Genomic DNA, 20,235 nt, shown 5'->3' with positions numbered 1-20,235 from the left:
AAAAGTTTTAAAACATAGTTCCCACCCCGCCCGACGCCCGATTCACCCCCCCCAGCAGGACCGCTCGCACCCCCACCCCGAACGACCGCTCGCACGCGCTCCCACCCGCACCCGCATCCACGATCGGAGCAAGAGGGAGCCCAAGCCCTCTTGCCCGGCCGACTCCCCGACGTCCGATACATCCCCCCCCCCCCGGCAGGACCACTCGCACCCCCACCCCGAACGACCGCTCGCACGCGCTCCCACCCGCACCCGCATCCACGATCGGAGCAAGAGGGAGCCCAAGCCCTCTTGCCCGGCCGACTCCCCGACGTCCGATACATCCCCCCCCCCGGCAGGACCACTCGCACCCCCACCCCGAACGACCGCTCGCACGCGCTCCCACCCGCACCCGCATCCACGATCGGAGCAAGAGGGAGCCCAAGCCCTCTTGCCCGGCCGACTCCCCGACGTCCGATACATCCCCCCCCCCGGCAGGACCACTCGCACCCCCACCCCGAAGGACCGCCGACTTCCCGACAATATCGGGCCAGAAGGGAGCCCAAACCCTCCTGGCCACGGCGCCCCCCTAACCCCACCCCGCACTACATTACGGGCAGGAGGGATCCCAGGCCCTCCTGCCCTCGACGCAAACCCCCCTCCCCCCCAACGACCGCCCCCCCCCAAGAACCTCCGATCGCCCCCCAGCCGACCCGCGATCCCCCTGGCGACCCCCACGACCCCCCCACCCCCCCTTCCCCGTACCTTTGGTAGTTGGCCGGACAGACGGGAGCCAAACCCGCCTGTCCGGCAGGCAGCCAACGAAGGAATGAGGCCGGATTGGCCCATCCATCCTAAAGCTCCGCCTACTGGTGGGGCCTAAGGCGCGTGGGCCAATCAGAATAGGCCCTGGAGCCTTAGGTCCCATCTGGGGGCGCGGCCTGAGGCACATGGGCCCAACCCGACCATGTGCCTCAGGCCGCGCCCCCAGGTGGGACCTAAGGCTCCAGGGCCTATTCTGATTGGCCCACGCGCCTTAGGCCCCACCAGTAGGCGGAGCTTTAGGACGGATGGGCCAATCCGGCCTCATTCCTTCGTTGGCTGCCTGCCGGACAGGCGGGTTTGGCTCCCGTCTGTCCGGCCAACTTCCAAAGGTACGGGGAAGGGGGGTGGGGGGGTCGTGGGGGTCGCCAGGGGGGTCGCGGGTCGGCTGGGGGAGCGGTCGGAGGTTCTTGGGGGGGGCGGTCGTTGGGGGGGAGGGGGGTTTGCGTCGAGGGCAGGAGGGCCTGGGATCCCTCCTGCCCGTAATGTAGTGCGGGGTGGGGTTAGGGGGTCGCCGTGGCCAGGAGGGTTTGGGCTCCCTTCTGGCCCAACTACCAAAGGTACGGGGAAGGGGGGTGGGGGGGTCGTGGGGGTCGCCAGGGGGGTCGCGGGTCGGCTGGGGGGGCGGTCGGAGGTTCTTGGGGGGGGGCAGTCGTTGGGGGGAGGGGGGTTTGCGTCGAGGGCAGGAGGGCCTGGGATCCCTCCTGCCCGTAATGTAGTGCGGGGTGGGGTTAGGGGGTCGCCGTGGCCAGGAGGATTTGGGCTCCCTCCTGGCCCGATATTGTTGGGGAGTCGGCGGTCCTTCGGGGGGAGGGATGTATCGGACGTCGGGGGGGGGGCATCAGGCTTTCAGGATGGGGACAGACCTTCAAGGGGGGACAGTGCACGGAAGTCAGGGGGGGTGAACGGAGAGTCGGAAAGTCAGGGCGGGCGAAAGGAGCGTCGGGCAGCATGCGCGGTATACCCGTGAGCGCGGTATACCAAAGTTTTTGTACATATCATCGTGATTTCTGCGCGCTATACCCGTGTGCGCGTTTTATACGGGTGCGCGTTATTTGCGTGAAAATACGGTAACTTGTATGTTGTGACTTAGGCGATGTAAAAGCAGGTCTAAGTGCCCAGAAGGTATCAAAAATGATCAAATAACCACTGAAGACACAAAGTATAGATCCCACACACACACACACACTCTCCCAGAGATCACTGACCCCCCCCCCCCACACACACACACACCACCACCATAAAAATTGGAATAAAAATAACAAAATAAGCACTTAAATTCCATTAATAACAATGCAGAAGATAAATATCCCTCCCCTCCCATCCAACAATTTAATCAAGAAATAAACCAAAAAGATATCCCCCCACCCACCCCCATCCTGGATATGTATAAAATTAAACAAAAAATTTAAACAAAGACAATTATGTTGAATTAACTAAGGTTATCAACGGGCCCCAAACCAAATTAAATAATTTGCCATGCCCCAACATATCCGCATTCATCTTCTCGTATTTGTACCCTAAACATAAATTGGCCCACGAAAACGGAAAGTTGAGGCAATCACAATTTTTCTAATTACAGGTTATCTATCCATGTAATAATCAAGAAAAGCCTGCCTTTGTAGCGATCCATGGGAGATTTGATATGCAGCAATGTTCCACATATGATTGCCTCATATGTCAAAGGGATTGTTGATTCCAATATGAGGTTAATCTGTCCCTATATTGACTTCCAGAAGCTGAGTATCAAAGGACAATAGAACAACAGATGATCCAGTATTCCTATGTCTAAATGACATTGCCAGCATCTATTAGATTTAGAACTGTCTAACTTATGTAACCTAACAGGGGTCCAAAATGATCTATGTAACAGAAAAAAACATGTTTGTCTCATAGATGCTGATGCTGTACATCTCATCCTCCAAATCCAAATTCGTGGCCATCGAGATGCAGAAATATATTGCTTTATCTCGATGCTCCAAATGTCCCTACTATTTTCTGGCCCTAGCAAATCTGTCTGGAAGCATAAGACTGCAAGCTATAATGATTTTTGAGATTTTGCCAATCAGGGAACCCACTCTGAATGGCTTGCTTCAACTGCAACCACCTATAATTCTGAGATTTTGAAATAATATAGGTGATTGTTAAGAAATTTAAATGGAAGGAAAAATGAGAAAAAAATTACATAACAAAGTTAGAGAGTACAGGGGGGAAAAAACGGTAAGAAGCATAAGCCTGTCAGCAGACTATGCTTTAGAACAGTGTTTTTCAACCGCTGTTCCGCGGCACACTAGTGTGCCGCGAGATGTTGCCTGGTGTGCCGTATGGTCAGGGCCGCCATCAGGGCAGTACCACCAGTCTAGGGAGAGGGGCGGACCGCCCCACGTGGACAGGAGAGAGCTGGATGGGGGACCCGCGGAGTTCAATACATCTTGAGCCGCGAGGCTCGTCTTCTGTTCCTGCCTGCCTTGCAGCTAACATATAGCCGATCGCAAGCGTTCCCCGATGTCAGCGCTGACATCGGAGGGAGGGCTTAAGCAAAGCCTGCCCTCCGACGTCAGCGCTGACGTCGGATAATACTTCCGTTCGGCTATTTGTGCGCGGCAGGGCAGGCAGGAAGCAGAAGACAAGCCTCGCGGCTTGAGCTTCGTTTTGCTGAGAAAGTTGCAAAGATGGGCTGGGAGGCAAACACGGAACACAAAAGGGGGAGGGAGTGCGTTTTGGACACAAGGCATGAACTTGGGAGAGAGGAAGGGAGGAAAAGAGATGCTGAGGTGGGGGAGGGAATGGGTTTTTGGACACAGAAGGCATGGACTTGGGAAAGAGGAAGGGAGGGAAAGAGATGCTGAGGTGGGGGAGGGAATGAGTGTTTGGACACAGAAGGCATGGACTTTGGAGAGAGGAAGGGAGGGAAAGAGATGGTTGTGTACACAGGGAATAGAAGAAAGGAGAATTTTTGGTCATAGGGAGGGAGTGAGGTACAGAGAGTGGCATACCAGGGTGGGGGGGGCGGTCTGCCCCACCCCGGGTTTACGTACCAAGGGGGTGCACAGCTGGCCACCCTCCAGTGTTGTCCCTAGGCCGGCAAACTGCGGCTCTTTAGCCACTTGAGTGCCACCGCCGCCAACGGTGTTGATGGCGGTGGCAGCAGCATTATAAAATACTTTCTTTGTGTTTATTTGATTCCTATTCAAGAGAATTACTTTATATATAGTCAATATAGGCACAGAGTTAAATTTTTTAACATTTTCTAATGGTGGTGTGCCTCGTGATTTTTTTCATGAAACTAGTGTGCCTTTGCCCAAAAAAGGTTGAAAAACACTGCTTTAGAACATGAAAAAAAAAGGCACAAAAACATTTAACAGGAAGCTTTAGCAGAAATATTATGAGGGTAACTGCAGCCCCAAGAGCTCTGAAATGTATAAAGGTCACATCTTCACAAAACAAAGTTACACCACACTAGGGGCTAGAGAAATTGAGAGGATGGATGCCCTGGTAACTGTGGAGACTAAATCAATATGTAGTATATCAATAAAGAAGATGTACTGCTTCCTCTGGCTGTCATCACGTGTTATGGAAAACTCTAGCCAAACACCTATGCAATTATTTGTTCAAGAGTATATAATACACCTAATATTTTATTTAGTAGTAACAGTACAGATGTGCGTCCTGCCATAAGATACACCTCAAGAAATGGCATTTTACATCTTTTGCTATTATGTAAAACCAATATCTCCATGGGCTTGTAGTGAAAGGAGTAGATCAAATCTATTCTTTGGATTACCAGCCACTACAGCACAGTGGAGAACCATCTTAAATTTTAAACAGATAGGGAAAGCTAATTTGTTCTTCGTGTCTTTGGGTCTTATAGATATTATTTAGGCTTTATATCAGCGGTGCCCATCACGAAGGCAACGTGCATCGATCCAGGGCTCCGTGATAGACTCACATTGCCTTCGCATTCTACCTGCTTCCCGATGAAGTAAACAGAAGCGCCGGGCCGACCAACTTTCCCCCCACCCCCTCCCAGAATTGACATCGGGGAGAAGACTGGTTGGCCCAGCGCTTCTGTTCACCATGTCGGAAAGCAGGGAGAGCTCACAACTCGGTGACAGGCAGCTTGGGGGCCTGTTCCCCAATGGCGGCAGCTTGGAGGAAGACAGGGAGAAAAAGAGAAAAAAAGACAAAGAAAGGGAGGAAGGGAGGGGGGACAGGGTGCGAAATCTAGCAGGGCAATTGAATATTAACCTCTGGTTTATATTTGAGTCAACCTTTTTTCCTTCTTTTGGGGGAAAAAATGTTGTCTCGGTTTATATTTGGGGCGGCTTATATTCGACTATATACAGTGATTTCCCCATTTTGTTAACCTTTATGAACTCTCCTCACATGGGTAGAAGTCTTTATTTTACAATCTTATTTACATGAAATATTTTTACACTAATTTATATTTATGGCATTACTAAAGTCAACCAAATTAACCTTATGCTAGATACTGCCAATTGAGGCAAGAATATTGTTTAAGTTTGGTTGTATATGTTTTAAGTCTTTACATGGTCTTTTACCTAGATATTTTCTTAACTACTTTGAATTTGTTAATAGAAAACGCCCTACACAGGGTTCGTGGATATTTAACTTTCTGTCTATTAAGGGATGTGTTTACAAATGATTCTTTGGCAGAATTCTATTTTATCATGTCGCTATATTATTGGGAGTCACCCTAGACAAACATCTATCCCTGGAAAAACATACTGATATTACTGTCAGAAAATGCATTTCAGTACTTTGGAAACTACGCACCATAAAAAAATACTTCGACGACACCTCATTCTGCCTGTTGATACAATCCTCCATTCTCAGCATTCTAGACTACTGCAACATCATTTATCTGGCCTCCACGAAGAAAACCATCAGGAGACTGAAACTGATCCAGAACACCGCTGTTCGCCTTATATTTGGCTTAAACAAATGGGAACACATAACCCCTTTTTACCACAAATTACATTGGTTACCCCTTGAATCTAGAATCCTATTCAAGTTCGCTTGCTTCTGCTACAAAACTGTTTTTGGTCTATCTCCGAGCTACCTCACCCCATATTTCAACCTGAACTGCAACAAAAAGAACTCCCGCAGAATCAATCTTTTCGCCTTCCCCTCCCTAAAACTATGTCACCTCAAAAGGTTCTTCGACAAAACCTTCGCCTTCCAGGCTAGCCCAAATTCTGCTCAAGGCCCACTCCTACCTGCATTTCCGAAAAATACTCAAAACTCATTTATTCCACGCTCAAAATTCCTAATCCCTTCTCTTCCACTTCTCTCACTCCTCCCTCAAACGACCCAACTCTCCCGGTACCCCCCCCCTTTTTGATCTCCCCCTTATCACTACCTCCAATGACCTGTACAATTCTCCCCTCTCATGCTCAAATTTTGTTTGTCTGTTGTGAAAACTCCCCTCCTCATGCTCACCTCAATATCTACATTACTTGTAAATCTAGTTTATTGTAATTTCTTATTAAACTTTGTTTAATTGATGTGAACCGCCTAGAACTACCTGGATATGGCGGTATACAAGAATAAAGTTATTATTATTATTATATAGGATAAACATCTTGGTAATTTTATATTAAGTTCCAACATCTTATCTGGCATTTAGAAAATTGTTAAACACATACTTGTTTGGTAAATTTTTTAACTAATGGATTGTAATTCACTGTGAATGTCCAGTATCTTTACTCTGTAAACCGCACAGAACTGAGAGGTAGCTGCGGTATACAAGCAAATTGTTATGTTAATTCATATATACACAGTATTATGTTTCTTTGTCTATCTATATGACTGCAGTATACATTCAGGGCTCCTTTTAGTAAACTGCGCTAGCGGTTTTAGCGCCTAAATTGCCCCGCGCACTAAACACTAACGCCTCCACTGAGCTGGCATTAGTTTCTCTGCGTAGTGTGGGAGTTAGTGCGCGCTAATCTGCAGCGCATGCTAAAAATGCTACCACAGCTTAGTAAAAGGAGCCCTTAGTCTTATGTTGAACTTAGTTACATCTGAACAGGTAAGATGTACAATAAAATGGAAGCACCCTTTAGTAAATCTAGCCTTAACTATGCAGCTGAAAAACCACTGATTTGACTGACTTCTATTAAGTAGATACAGTTATCCACACAAATTCTATCAAAAACTAAGCAGCTTACCTCAAAAAGCCTCCTTGCCCCTTTTTTAATCCATAGAGCAATTTTGTGCACACAATTTAGCCAAACAATGGGAAAAAGTTACCCAGTTGGATGTTTGTGGTTAAAAGCAAATTTTCACAGTACAAATCTTTTGAATATTGACCTCTTTATATGAATATGCATATTGCATAGTAGTTTGCGTCATTCCAGCTTTTATTTTCATCTACATTTTTAGTGCCGGCCGCAGAGGTAACAGCTCTGATGCTCATAAGAATTATATGCGCATCGGAGCTGTTACTGCCGTAGCTGGTGCTTTAAACTGCGCTATGGTTTTTTAAAGGGGGGGTAATCTAGCACTTAATTTGTAAGTATAACTGAATATCCAAAGTTATCAAGTTAAACTTAAAAATATTTAACTGTCTAATCTACTGTTGCTGAATATTAATTCATAGCAATCAAATGAATCACCTGTGGTTGAAATACACCTACAGCCTCTTTTACAAAGCCGCGCTAGCAGCTGCCCTGCGCTAACAGCCCCGAAGCCCATAGAGATTTAGAGGGCTTCGGGGCTGTTGCCGTGCGGCTTTGTAAAAGAGGCCACTAGCCTCTATAATTACAATTTTACTGAACTTGATATGCAGCCTAACAAACAAATGTCCAGATGGTTTACAATAAAATTAAATCAGAAAAAAAACTCCATAGCAGACAGGAAAGCTTACAAATACAAAGTCATATATCAAAAACCATCTACAGGTATAGGCTTTATAGCAGTGGTCTCAAACTCAAACCCTTTGCAGGGCCACATTTTGGATTTGTAGGTGCTTGGAGAGCCTCAGAAAAAAAAAAAAAAGTTAATGTCTTATTAAAGAAATGACAATTTTGCATGAGGTCAAACTCTTTATAGTTTATAAATGTTTCCTTTTGGCTAAGTCTTAATAATAATATTGTAATTTATAGCTAAAGAGACATATGATCAAGAAACGGTTTTATTTTACTTTTGTGGTTATGATAAACATGCCGAGGGCCTCAAAATAGTACCTGGCGGGCCGCATGTGGCCCCCAGGCCACGTGTTTGAGACCACTGCTTTATAGAGACCCAGATTCCAACCTAAATATTAACCTAAAAAAGTATGTGGCATACAAACCAGCACTTGTGTCAAGGGAACAACCTAATGCTAACTTGGCCTGAAATCAAACAAACAAAATACACAATATAAATGTCTTCCTTGTACACTGTAATCACAGTGCTCTTCGAGTGATTACTCACAGGTCAAAATATTTAGGAACATTTTTTTTTCCTTTTGACTTAAAACCCACAATTAGTTAAAAAAATCTGTAAGCAAAAATAACTTTATGTTTGTGGTAATGCATCCCAAAAATCACAACATGATACCTCAAATTATTAGCTGACAAAGCATTTAAGAGTTATCTGCCAACAGCATTAAACACTTATTTCCCGGTGAATGAGCTCAGCGTTTTTCTGAATACAAGAGGACCTAATTTTGTACAATCCTTGACAGATACTTAGCTCAAATTAGCAAGCAGTGCCTACTACTTATCAAACTGGAATGGCAAGAATGGGTTACTACCCTGCTGCGTGAAAAGCTACCAGTAGGCTTATAGAAGCTCAACTGATTAACACTGATTATCACAACACAGCACCTTCTCTCTTCTTTTCCATTACTGGGACTTGCTCATCTATTTTCTGTACTTCCTTAACACCAAGACATTCTGGCTGGTCACCCACAGAAGCACAATTTATTCTAAATCGTGGCATCAGGTAGAAGCACTAGCCAGTCAAAACACCTTACAAATCAATAATAGAGATTATTTAAAAGCTGGCTATGTAGCTCAGGTATATTTTGGTTTATTTGATTTTTTTTAATGCAGCTAGAAGTTTTATGATACATATATATAATGAATGGTGACAATTTTAAGATTATAACCTGTTGATTGTACTGTATATGTGTATTACAACTATCAAATCTATAAACAGCTATAATCAACATGTAAAACAAGTAAACATTAGTTTTCATGCCTGTTTCTTTCCACAGACCTACTTGCTTAAATTAAAGAATATTTGCTAAAATACACCTCTAGAATACCCTTGCTTTTCAGATATTGAAAATAATCTTCCAAAGTATATTTGAATTTGTAGCTTTACAATTAACTCTGAAGAGTTTCCATTTTCCTATCTGGTATCTAGTCCAAACACAATGACACTCAGAACTTTAGGTAGCATCATACTAGGGCAGGTGTAGGCAATTCCGGTCCTTGAGAGTCGGAGCCAGGTCAGGTTTTCAGGATCTCCATCATGAATACATACGAGATGGATTTGCATGCACTGCCTCCTTGCGATGCAAATCTATCTCATGCATATTTATTGTGGATATCCTGAAAACCTGACCTGGCTCCGGCTCTCGAGGACTGAAATTGCCTACCCCTGTATTACAGCAATGAATTCATGAATATTTCATCAATGTGCAGGTCAAGGATAAAACAGTGCAGGAGTTACTCCAGATGCTTAACTGGCAGGCTTCCTCGCCAGCAAGAGGATACTAGGGCCCCAATTCTGCAAAACGTGTATAAAGTTAGGTGTCCTTTCTAGAATCACACTCAACAGAGTTCAGCACTGTTTAGGTGTCTAACTTTTTAGGCGTCCTTTAGAGAATCGGGTTTTAGGTGAGATTTAGACATTCAAACAAGGTCTTTAATGTTATAATATTTTATTAGAATGGCGTTTTTATGATGTGTTTCATTATAATTGTAATACTGGGAGTTGGATCTGTTTAATGCTTTTATTTATTTCTCTTCCATCAGACAGAGTGACTGGGATTCGAACCAGCAACATTAGGGTAGAAGGCTGTAGGTTTAATCAGTGTCCTATAGAGTGAGCTAGCAAGCTGCATAGCAATTGTAAAACTAGGTCTTTTAGGCATTGTAAGGAAGTCTACATTTTGAGCATAGTTAAGGCTTCAGATAGACCTGAGTTCTATGGACGGAACCTAGGCACAGTTTGGCTGTCCTTAATGCGATCTGCTAAATAACTCTCTGGGTTTTTATTTTTGCTTTATTAAGCTCAAAATACATTTAATAAGCCACCACAAACAGGGCACATCAATAGGTTTCAGGTTTATTTAAAAATTTGATATACCGCCTTATCAAAATTCAAAGCGGTTTTACATCCTATATAATAAAATGCTAGATGCGCATGCGTACTAAGACCTGCATGATCTGTAATCCCTGATCTGTGAGATGTAGGTCCGTGGCATTGCAGGAGTGCGCATGCGCGTCTACGGTTCTTTCTTCGTCGTCGTCGTCTTTGCCCCTCCACCCACCAATCCCCGTTGAGCCTCCCACCCGATCGCCTCAAGAAGTCCTGCTCTGCTCCTCCAACACCGGAAGGCCCCGAGCCCAAGTCGGTCCTTTGCCGGCTGCTGCCGCTCATGCTGAGGAGCGCGGTGTACAGGCGCTGAATGGCGGCGGCTCCGGCCCTTCTCCTCCCGCACAGGCCTCTCCCCTCTCCGCCAAACACGCTACAAGCCCAGCGCAGCACTTGACACCGACCAAACTCCCACTGGACCAGTCGCGCGAAGCTCTGGCTCCAGGAGAGGTGGGTTCGGGCCATGCCCCACCAAACATGTTCACGGCGCTTCTGTCACACTATATTAGACATCTGCAAGCCGAGCAACTTCGCCGCGTTCCCGGCCAATTACAGTAAGGTAAGAGTTGGTTGGTCGCTTCCTTCTCCCCCCAGCCTCGACTCGCGCTCTTTCTTTCAGCTTGCGCTTGCCCTGGTGAGCGTTGCTTCCTGCTATCGGATGTCACGCAGGCGACATAGAGACCTCCCCACTGAGAAATACTACAAGAACAGAGACTGAGAAAAAGAGAAGGCATAAAGGAGTAGACAATTGCAGTTAGTTTCAAAATTAAAGGCAGGGGGACAGGGGGAGCAAGAAGAGGTGCTGATGGACGGGGGGGGGAAGGAAGGGAGGCCTACTGCTGGACAGGGGGACCAGGAAGAAGTGCTGATGGACAAGGGGGGGGGAAAAAGAAGAGAGGCCTACTGCTGGACAGGGGGAGCAGGAAGAGGTGCTGATGGACAGGGGGGGAAATGAAGGGAGGCCTACTGCTGGACAGGGGGAGCAGGAAGAAGTGCTGATGGACGGGGGGGGAAATGAAGGGAGGCCTACTGCTGGACAGGGGGAGCAGGAAGAGGTGCTGATGCACAGGGGGGAGGTAAAACAAAGGGAGAAGGGCTGCTGCTGGATAAGGGGAGCAGTGAAGGGGTGGTGGTGGACACAGGGGAGGTAAAAGGAAGGAAGAATGGACAGGGGGAGCACGCAAGGGGTGGTTGTGGACAGCCAAGGAAAAAGAAAGCGGCTAAGGAGAGAGAGAGAGAGAAAGAAATAAATAAAGACACACATACACTCACATATTTTAGCACCCGTTAATGTAACGGGCTATAAAGCTAGTAATATATAAAAACAAAGAGTAGAAAGGCAATAGTTAAAAACAAATTATAATTATTAAAACAGACAATCAAACACACAGACGAACATTAACTTCCCGAAACAAAATGAAAAAGGGTAGAAATACATTTGTGTAATGAAAAAGAGAGGGAGAAGGATCAAAACATAAGGGGAGGGAACAAAAAATAAATAATCTAGCACTTCTATTTTTCTGGCCAAAGTAATGCTATTTGCTAATTAGAGGGAAAGATCCATTAACTGAAGCACAACACACGAAAAAGTAAAACAGCTTTATGTTTCTTACTAAAAAGCTACCCTTTTTTATCACTAAAGATTGCTCCAATGAGGTCATTCTTAAAACAGGTGGATTTAGCAAATAAAGCACATGACAAAAATATATAGATTGCAGATCTCTAAGCTCTCATATCAAAGGGCAGTCAGAGACATCTGCCTGGAAGCTGCTATAGCTCAATAAGTAAAAGCCCTGTGCTCTTCTTCCAGAGGTCATAAGTTCAAATCCCAACCAGCTCCCCAACACATATTTTAATTGTGGCATTCTACCTTGCAGGTGCACTTTGATGATCTCACAATGAGGTCACCATTGTGCAGCTGCAAACCTCCATTTGCAATGAAGTAGAAGACATACTAAGGTCTGTATCTCTTTTTAACCTTTTCCAAATGAAGTTACGTATGCAATCTATATATTTTTGTCATGTGCTTTCTTTGCTTTCAAGAATGAGCTGATTGGAGCACTGTTTAGTCAGAAAAAAAGGGTAGCTTTTTAGCAAGAAAACTAAAGCTATGTTTTTCATGTGCTGTGCTTCAGTTAATGGATCTTGTCCTCTAATTAGCAAATAACATCGCTGTTTGTCCACAAAAAATAGAAGGTTCTACATGCAATATATCTGTTTTGATGTGCCCCGTTTATGTGGTGCCTTATTAAATGTATTTTGAGCTAAATAAAATAAAAATATATCCCAGAGAGCTATTTAGCAGATCACATTAAGAACGTCCAAAGAGTGCCTAAGTTCAGTCCATAGAACTCAGATCTATTTGAAGCCCAAACTAAGCTCAAAAGTAGACCTGGTTTTCATTTGCCTACAATATAGGCATCATATGGACGCCCTAGGTCGCTCAGTGTTATGTAAATGAATCAAAGGATGCCCAAATTGAGTCATTGCCCAAACCACGCCCATGCCTATTGAGTTAGGCGCAAGTTTTAAACATGGGCGTCCATGAAATTGTGGCTGCGTCTACAAAGTGGCATCTACGTCCTTTGGATGCCTAAGTACCAATTATCGCTTTTAAGACCCTTAATTGGCTCATTAACTACTTAGATTGGATGCCTAAAGCATGCCTAACTTTAGGCATGACTTAGGCGCCCTTTATAGAATCAGGGCCTAGCTGTACAAATGAGTCTAAGCTCTCAGTTATCGGAACAGAAAACCTTATTGAATTTCAGTATCACAACAGAACTTCTGGCACATTCACCTTCAAAATGATGAATACTGGGTCAAATGAAGCAGAGATTAACTGTTCAAAAGATACAACAAAGCAATGGAAAAAAAAAAACCCAATTATAAATGACCAAGAAAACTTGCATTATATTTTTACATCACCAATATTGGGTCAATACTTAATAATTGATATTAACTCCTGAATGTCTCTCAGAGTCAATTCAGAAGGGCAGGTGTGCTTAAGAATCTTTCCCAAAGACACAACATCTAGCCCTTGATAAAAATAAAAGTTGTGTATATCAGTAAAACACCTTCTTTGGTCTTGTTAACCTTAGTGGGAGAAGCTTGACAAAACAATTTCATTGTACTATGTGGAAAAGCACTTGTCTAAAGTTAAGGGGTTCAAGTTTATTTCTCATAAGAATTCATTTTTAGGTTAGTCTAAGCATGAAAACCTAAAATGATAACAGGGCTAGTCCAATGTAAATCATGCATCTAGGTTTAGTAAAAATATTCTTAGGTCTAAAAAAAATCATCTAAGCATGGCTGACATCAAGGAGAAAGCCTATAATGGTAAAACACCAACATTCAGTGTTCAGCATTTACTCATACAACCTATATTTGTCAACGGCATGGTTTACTGCTTATTGTTTGGAGATTTAAGTGACTACATGAGAGGAGACAAGTTCACTGTGGAGTCAGGTGAGCATTTGGATAAGTTGAAACATTTGATTTTCAGTTTCATTAAACTGGTAAATGATACATCGTTAGTGTTTTTACCATTATGGGCTCTCTCTCTGTCAAACCATACTTAGATTTTTTTAAGGAGTGAAGATTTTTTTAGACTTATGAAGCTGAACCGAGGTCTTTTTCTTCACTTTTTATTTTTGTTATTCTTTGTCATTTTGGATTATCTTTTTATTGCTTTGGTAAAGTTTATGATTTTTGATTGCAGTCTGCTGGCATATATGAGAAAGCTTAGGGGTTAAAAACTTTAAGCTGAGTGTATGGGTTATTAAATAGGCTGAGTGATTAAATACTCGAGTCTTTAGTATTAGGTAGTTGATTTCAATTACCCCAACATTAACTGGATAAATATTACATTAGGGAGTGCTTCTCGAAGCAACTGGTCCAGAAACTGACAAGAGTGGGAGCTATTTTAGATTTGGTTCTTAGTGGAGTGCAGGGCATTGTACAGGAGGTAACTGTTATGTGCACTGGAAAACAGTGATTGCAACGTAATCAAATTTAAGCTATCTGGAGCGACGTCACTAAAGAAATCTACTGTAGCGGCATTTAATTTTCAAAAGAGCAACTACAATAAAATGAGGAAAATGGTTAAAAAGAAATAAAAGGATGGGTGGAAACCTTCCGCCCAATGTGCAGTGGCAGCAGCCAAAAATGCAAATAAGATGTTAGGAATTTTGAAAAAACGGATGGTTAACAGGACTAATAATGTTATAATGCCTCTGTATCGCTTCATGGTATGACCTCACTTGAGTATTGCATTCAATTCTGGTTGCCTTATCTCAAAAACTATATAGCAGACTGAGAGGAGATTATGATTTGAAGTCTACAGAAACCTGAGTGGCGTAAAACAGGTACAAGTGGATAATTTTTTACTCCATCAAAAATTACAAAGACTAGGGAACAGTCAACATTACAGGGAGATACTTTTAAAACCAATAAGAGGAAATATTTTTTTTCACTCAGAGAATAGTTAAGCTCTGGAATGCATTGCCAAAGGATGTGGTAAGAGCGATTAACGTAGCTGATATTAAAAAGGGTTTGGACAAGTTTTTGGAAGAAAAGTACATGGTCTGCTATTGAGAGAGACACGGGGGAAACTACTGCTTGGGTTTTTGCCAGGTACTGGTACTTGAATTGGGTACCGTAAAGACAGGCTACTGGGCTAGATGGACTGTTGGTCTGACCCAGTAAGGCTATTCTTATGAATGAACCTCACTCCTAAGCCAGGGCATCTAGAGTATGATATCAGTCTCTCAAATTTACTACTAATGGTCATTTGTTGGAGGGAGGTATAGTCTGTGCATTTATCTCTGTGTTCACTTGCTATTACAAGTCTATTTGTCTCCATGTCCACCTGCTGGCAGAAACATGTCTGTATATCTTGTCTGTTTGTACTTTTGTGTGCCTCTGTATCCATCTGCTGGCAAGTCTGTCTGTATTTGTCTATCTTGAGTCCATTTGCTGGTATGTGTATGTCTGTCCTGGCACACACATCTATCTGTTCTTCTGTGTCTGTCCATCCCTTCTGTGTGCCTGTGTCCACCTGCCAGTGCATTATTCATCTGTCTCTTTCCCTCTAAGGCTGATGTAGAAAGACACAAGGTAGCGTATAGTACTGTTGTCCCAACTATATAGTCAGAATTGTTATATTTGTGTCAATGGAGGGGTGTATTATTAAAGACTTCAAGGTACCAATAAACTAACAAGGTAGAGAAAAAGTCTCAAAACGTAGACAGCAAAATGCACAAAGTGAAAAAAGCTGCCTCAATTACCATCTTGGGCACAAAAAAACTCCAACTTTTAATTCTCTTGAAAATGTCTCAAAATGGGAAAAAAAAAACCCCAACCCTGCCACCTACGTAACAGAGTGACTTATCTGATGACACCATGTTTTGTGTAGTATGGAAAAGGCATACAGTTGATGGATTAAAATTCCTGAAACAGCCTAAGAGGAAGACAAAACAAGGATCTTTGTTGGGGGATGCATACAGGATGAGTATAATAAATTATTGAAGAAAGCAGGTGTGAGTGTGCATTGAAAGACTCCGTTTGATTCCCAGCATCATCAGATAAGTCACTCTGTTGCGTACATGACAGGGTTAGTTTTTTTTTTCATTTTGAGACATTTTCAAGAGAATTAAAGGGTGGAGGATTTTTCTGCCTGTGATAGTAATTGAGACAGTTTTTTTCACTTTGTGTGGATTGCTGTCCAATGAGTTTTGAGGCTTTTTCTCCACCTTGTTAGTTGATCGATATCTTGAAGTCTCTAATGATACACCCCTCCATTGACACAAATACAATTCTGAATATATAGTTGGGACATTAGTTATTGTTATCCTCTATAAATTTGAGAGTGTAATACTATGCCAATGCAAAAAGCCAAGTACGGTATATACAAGTTTTTATATGCACAGGACTTTCATGCTAATTGGAGAAGACTGCTGAATGCATGCGCAAGAAGGTTTTAATTAGTAAGTGCAGCTACTTGGACACATGTCAGAACAAAAATGAAGTGTTCAGCACTCACTGGGTTCCTATTCTGCATATAAATGCTGAGCCTCACAAACATTTCTTACACAGAAAAGTTTTGCTAGGCTGATATTTATGCACAGAACAGGTGCAAATGTTGAAACAAAAGTAAAAGTCAGCTCCCAAGCTCTTTTACCTCCCATTAGTCTTTAAATTTTTGGTAAAGAGAAAACTGGCATGCAGGTATTAATCAACATATGCTACCATTAAGATGAGTTATTTTACCATAAGCCCCATTTTATGAATTGAGACCTAGGTTACTAATAGCTCAGGTTAACAATAAGATAACATATCTTAATGGTAGCTCTCTTCGAAAACTTTTCCCCTTAAATCTTCTCCACTACTGGCCTTGTCAAAATATTTCTTGCACTTTGCATAAGTCAAATACCACAGCTTTCTACTTTGCATTGTTGCAAAATACTTGATAAAATGTACAGTAATAAGACTAATACAATGTGTGGCCTTATCTTCCACAGCACAGTCTTAAATAACCCTGCAGTTAAACTTGTGATAGCTTTCTGCATGGGTCCCATTATACCAGGAATCTCAAAGTCCCTCCTTGAGGGCCGAAATCCAGTCGGGTTTTCAGGATTTCCCTAATATGCATTGAAAGCAGTGCATGCACATAGATCTCATGCATATTCATTGAGAAAATCCTGAAACCCAACTGGATTGCGGCCCTCAAGGAGGGACTCTGAGACCCCTGCATTAGACAGATGTGTGTTTATTAGCTCCTTGTGCCTGCTGGTATCCATCCTTCTGCCCGCCCACCCACTGCTGGTACCCACTCTGTCCTTTCCCCTCTAGGTAGGGTTACCATATGGCTCCAGAAAAAGAGAGGATGGATTGAGACATCTGGATTTTACTTCCACTGAAAAGAATTGAAGTAAATCCCGATTGTCTCAATCCGTCCTTTTTATTTCTGGGGCCATAAGGTATCCCTACCTCTAGATCAAGAGTCTCAAAGTCCCTCCTTGAGGGCCGCAATCCAGTCGGGTTTTCAGGATTTTCCCAATGAATATGCATGAGATCTATGTGCATGCACTGCTTTCAATGCATATTCATTGGGGAAATCCTGAAAACCCGACTGGATTGGGGCCCTCAATGAGGGACTTTGAGATCCCTGCTAGTCTAGATGGTCGTTGGAACCCGAACAAAACCGAAACGACTAAAATCGACCACTCGATTTTTAGCAGAAGCTGAAGCCGCCACAGACCCGAGGTAAATGTACCAGCAAGTGGATAGACAGACACCTGCCCGTACGCGTCCCTCCCCCGCTGAGTCTATCCACCTACCAGTATGCATCCCTCTGTCCCGCCCCCTCTGTCCACCTGCCGACACGCGTTCCTCCCCTTTACGAGTCTGTCCACCTGTCGGTACGCATCCTTCTGCCAATGGGTCCCTCTAGTCCCACCTCCTCTGTCCTTCCCAGCGAAGAGTCTATCCACCTGCTAGTACGCTTCCCTCAGTCCCTCCCGCCCTATCCACCTCCAGATGTCTCGCAGAGATTCCAAATCATACACATTAGGCGCGATACATGCATTCCGATGCCCCCCCACTCTCACACGCCAAGCGCCTCTCTTCACACGCATTCGGAAACCGGGGGGGGGGGGGACCCGTCTCTCCTTCTCGTGGACTGCCATCTCTCTCCTTCTATCTCTTTCGCACTCCGGTCTTCCTCCTCTCTCTCCCACCCACCCCCCAAACGCCTCACCCTACCTACTGTCAAACTCATACCTGAGGTCGCCTACCACCAATCCCACAGCTATCCTTCTCCGGTGCCCCGTCACCTCTGACACAACTTCTCTTCCTCGGATACGTCCCGCCTTGCCGGAAACCGGAAATTGCGTCAGAGAATTGGAAAAAAAAAAAAAGTGGCATCGAAAAGCTGCGGGCCGTGGTTTGTCACCAGTGATCTCAAAAACAAGTGAAGTAAGGCGCTGCACAGGAACGGCGTGTGTGGAAATCCTGCGGGGATGGAAGTAGTTCTTGCGGCATTCATGCGGGCGTATATAAACCTCTCAGGGACCGACTACCACTCTAAAAATTTTCCCAAGAACTGCCTCCTCCGCCGTTCAATAATTCTGGCCAGACGCATTTGATCGCTGCCTGGCTGATGCAGCCAGGATCATACAGACACACTCACGAGCCGGCAGCATCAGAAGTCACCTGATCTACTGGCGCATGCGTGTGTCTGCCTCACGTGCAGCCAGCCTGCTGCACGTGGAGATCGCTGTATCCACATGCCAGTACGGTCACTGCCATGTACATATGTCAGCTTGAGCCTTGCTGTGTCAACCCGGGCAGAGAACCAGTGCTGTTGTGATAAGTTATTGAAGTGAAGACTTTGCTGCACAATGCTTGTTAAGCGCGTGAAAAGGATTCAGGTCCCAATTCCTGCCCCATACTTTCTCTGTCTCTGTCATATGTAAGTCAGGTACCTGGGGACACATCTTAAAGACCAGAAACCATCTTTCAAATATGTCCGTCTTTTATTATGAGTTTCACATATTTATACGAATCAGGTTTGCCAGCATGTGTCAGCATGTGACGTAAGGTCACATGAAACTTTAAACACATCAGCATTTTTCCTATCTAGAGATTGAAGTCCAAAAGGTAAGAAAAAGCCTTGACCAGCAGAGCTTCTTAACTAAAGCTGTCTGTAAATACGGCTTAACAAAACAATTGAATTCACTTCACTACAACTCTGTTTAAACATTCATGTCAAAGAAAGAAAGACAAACATAGATGTCCTTATACCATCTTCAAAGAAGGGAAAGATAAACAGGGCCTACCTTTGCATCTTTAAACAACATATGCCTAAGGACACTTACTAAAGTTCTGATACGTGTCCGTTCAGCGCGGTTTGAAATCAAGGTAGTAAGCGTTACATAATGCACAGGGCGTTATAAAAAGATCGGTACCAATGCTGTGTTGGAGTTAAAGGGCAGACAGGTGGTTAGTATAAGTTAAGAAGTAGAGCCTGTGATTAAGCTGCTCTGAGCATTACTTAGCCAACTAAATAAAAAGTCTACCTTATATGCATGAGTGGCAAATTTACCACTTACATGAATTAAGTGAATCCAATAAAAGGTATCACTTTTTTAAAATTCTTTATTTATATTTTAAACATTTGACAAACTTTATCAGTCAAATAAAGAAAAAAATACAATGCAAACAAATATCCTAGAAGCATTAAAACTTCTTGCACAAATTAAACAATGAAATAATGATTCACAAAGTATAGTTCATTCTCAATACATGGAGGCGGGGCTGCAATAAGACTGAAATAATTAATGGGTAATCCTTTAACAAAGAAAATAAGATGGAGCTGGACAGCATCAGAACATATCCTCACTGAGCTTATATTGGATGTAACAGGTTACACACTGCCCTTTGGCAGAAATAAATCTAGATAGCTGTTGTGGCTCATAGAAAACAGATTGCCATTTTTTGTAAACCGTAACACATTTACAGGGGTATCTCAGGATGAATATTGCACCTAACTGTAATGCCTGGGGTCTCACCTAAAAGGCGAAACACAGCTGTTTTGGGCTTAACTGTTCAGTTTATTTGAGGTGAATGATATATGGAGAAGAACTGACAACGGAAGGAGAAGATAAGCAAAGTGAATGTTGGCACAGTGATGAAGATTTTTTAGGATATAATAATTGGACATTGCTTCATATAGTGAATGAACTTTTAAGTTGGGATTAATTGGGAGGGCTTCATGTGTATTAAGATGATATAAATGTATGTATGAAAGAATATTTAATTGAATTTTAAGATATATGGTATAATAAAATTATGAGTAAGTTAATAACTAAATAAATGATAATTATACAATATATGGTTTAATAGTATAGCTCTTTTTGTATGAAATAGAGCTATTGAAGGCATTTTATAAATCCCGTTGGTGTTTGTGTACATAGAATATAATGGGCGCGTTAGCATTTAGTGTGTGCTAAATCGGCTAGCACGCCTTAGTAAAAGAGGGGGTTAATTAGTCTTCCATTTTTCTCTTTTGAATTTTCTTTCCTTTAATAGGAGGGG

At 43.5% G+C, this 20,235-nt stretch overlaps 1 protein-coding gene across 2 annotated transcripts in view; it reads right to left on the bottom strand.

Moving 5' to 3' along the window:
- Nucleotides 1-18,309, bottom strand: part of GOLGA1 (golgin A1) — a 135,787-nt gene extending 117,478 nt beyond the window's left edge. The window contains exon 1 of one of the 2 annotated variants that reach the window (XM_033962133.1): nucleotides 17,906-18,309. The gene's annotated coding sequence lies outside the window, so the exon portion shown is untranslated. The remainder of the gene's footprint in view (nucleotides 1-17,905) is intronic. The other variant, XM_033962132.1, reaches the window with a different exon arrangement.
- Between the last annotated feature and the right edge of the window lie 1,926 nt (nucleotides 18,310-20,235).

The sequence above is a fragment of the Geotrypetes seraphini genome, chromosome 10 (genome assembly GCF_902459505.1).
Source record: "Geotrypetes seraphini chromosome 10, aGeoSer1.1, whole genome shotgun sequence".
Classification (NCBI taxonomy): Eukaryota; Metazoa; Chordata; class Amphibia; order Gymnophiona; family Dermophiidae; genus Geotrypetes; species Geotrypetes seraphini.
Note: the sequence above shows the minus strand (reverse complement) of the source record. Positions and strands in the feature narration are given on the sequence as shown.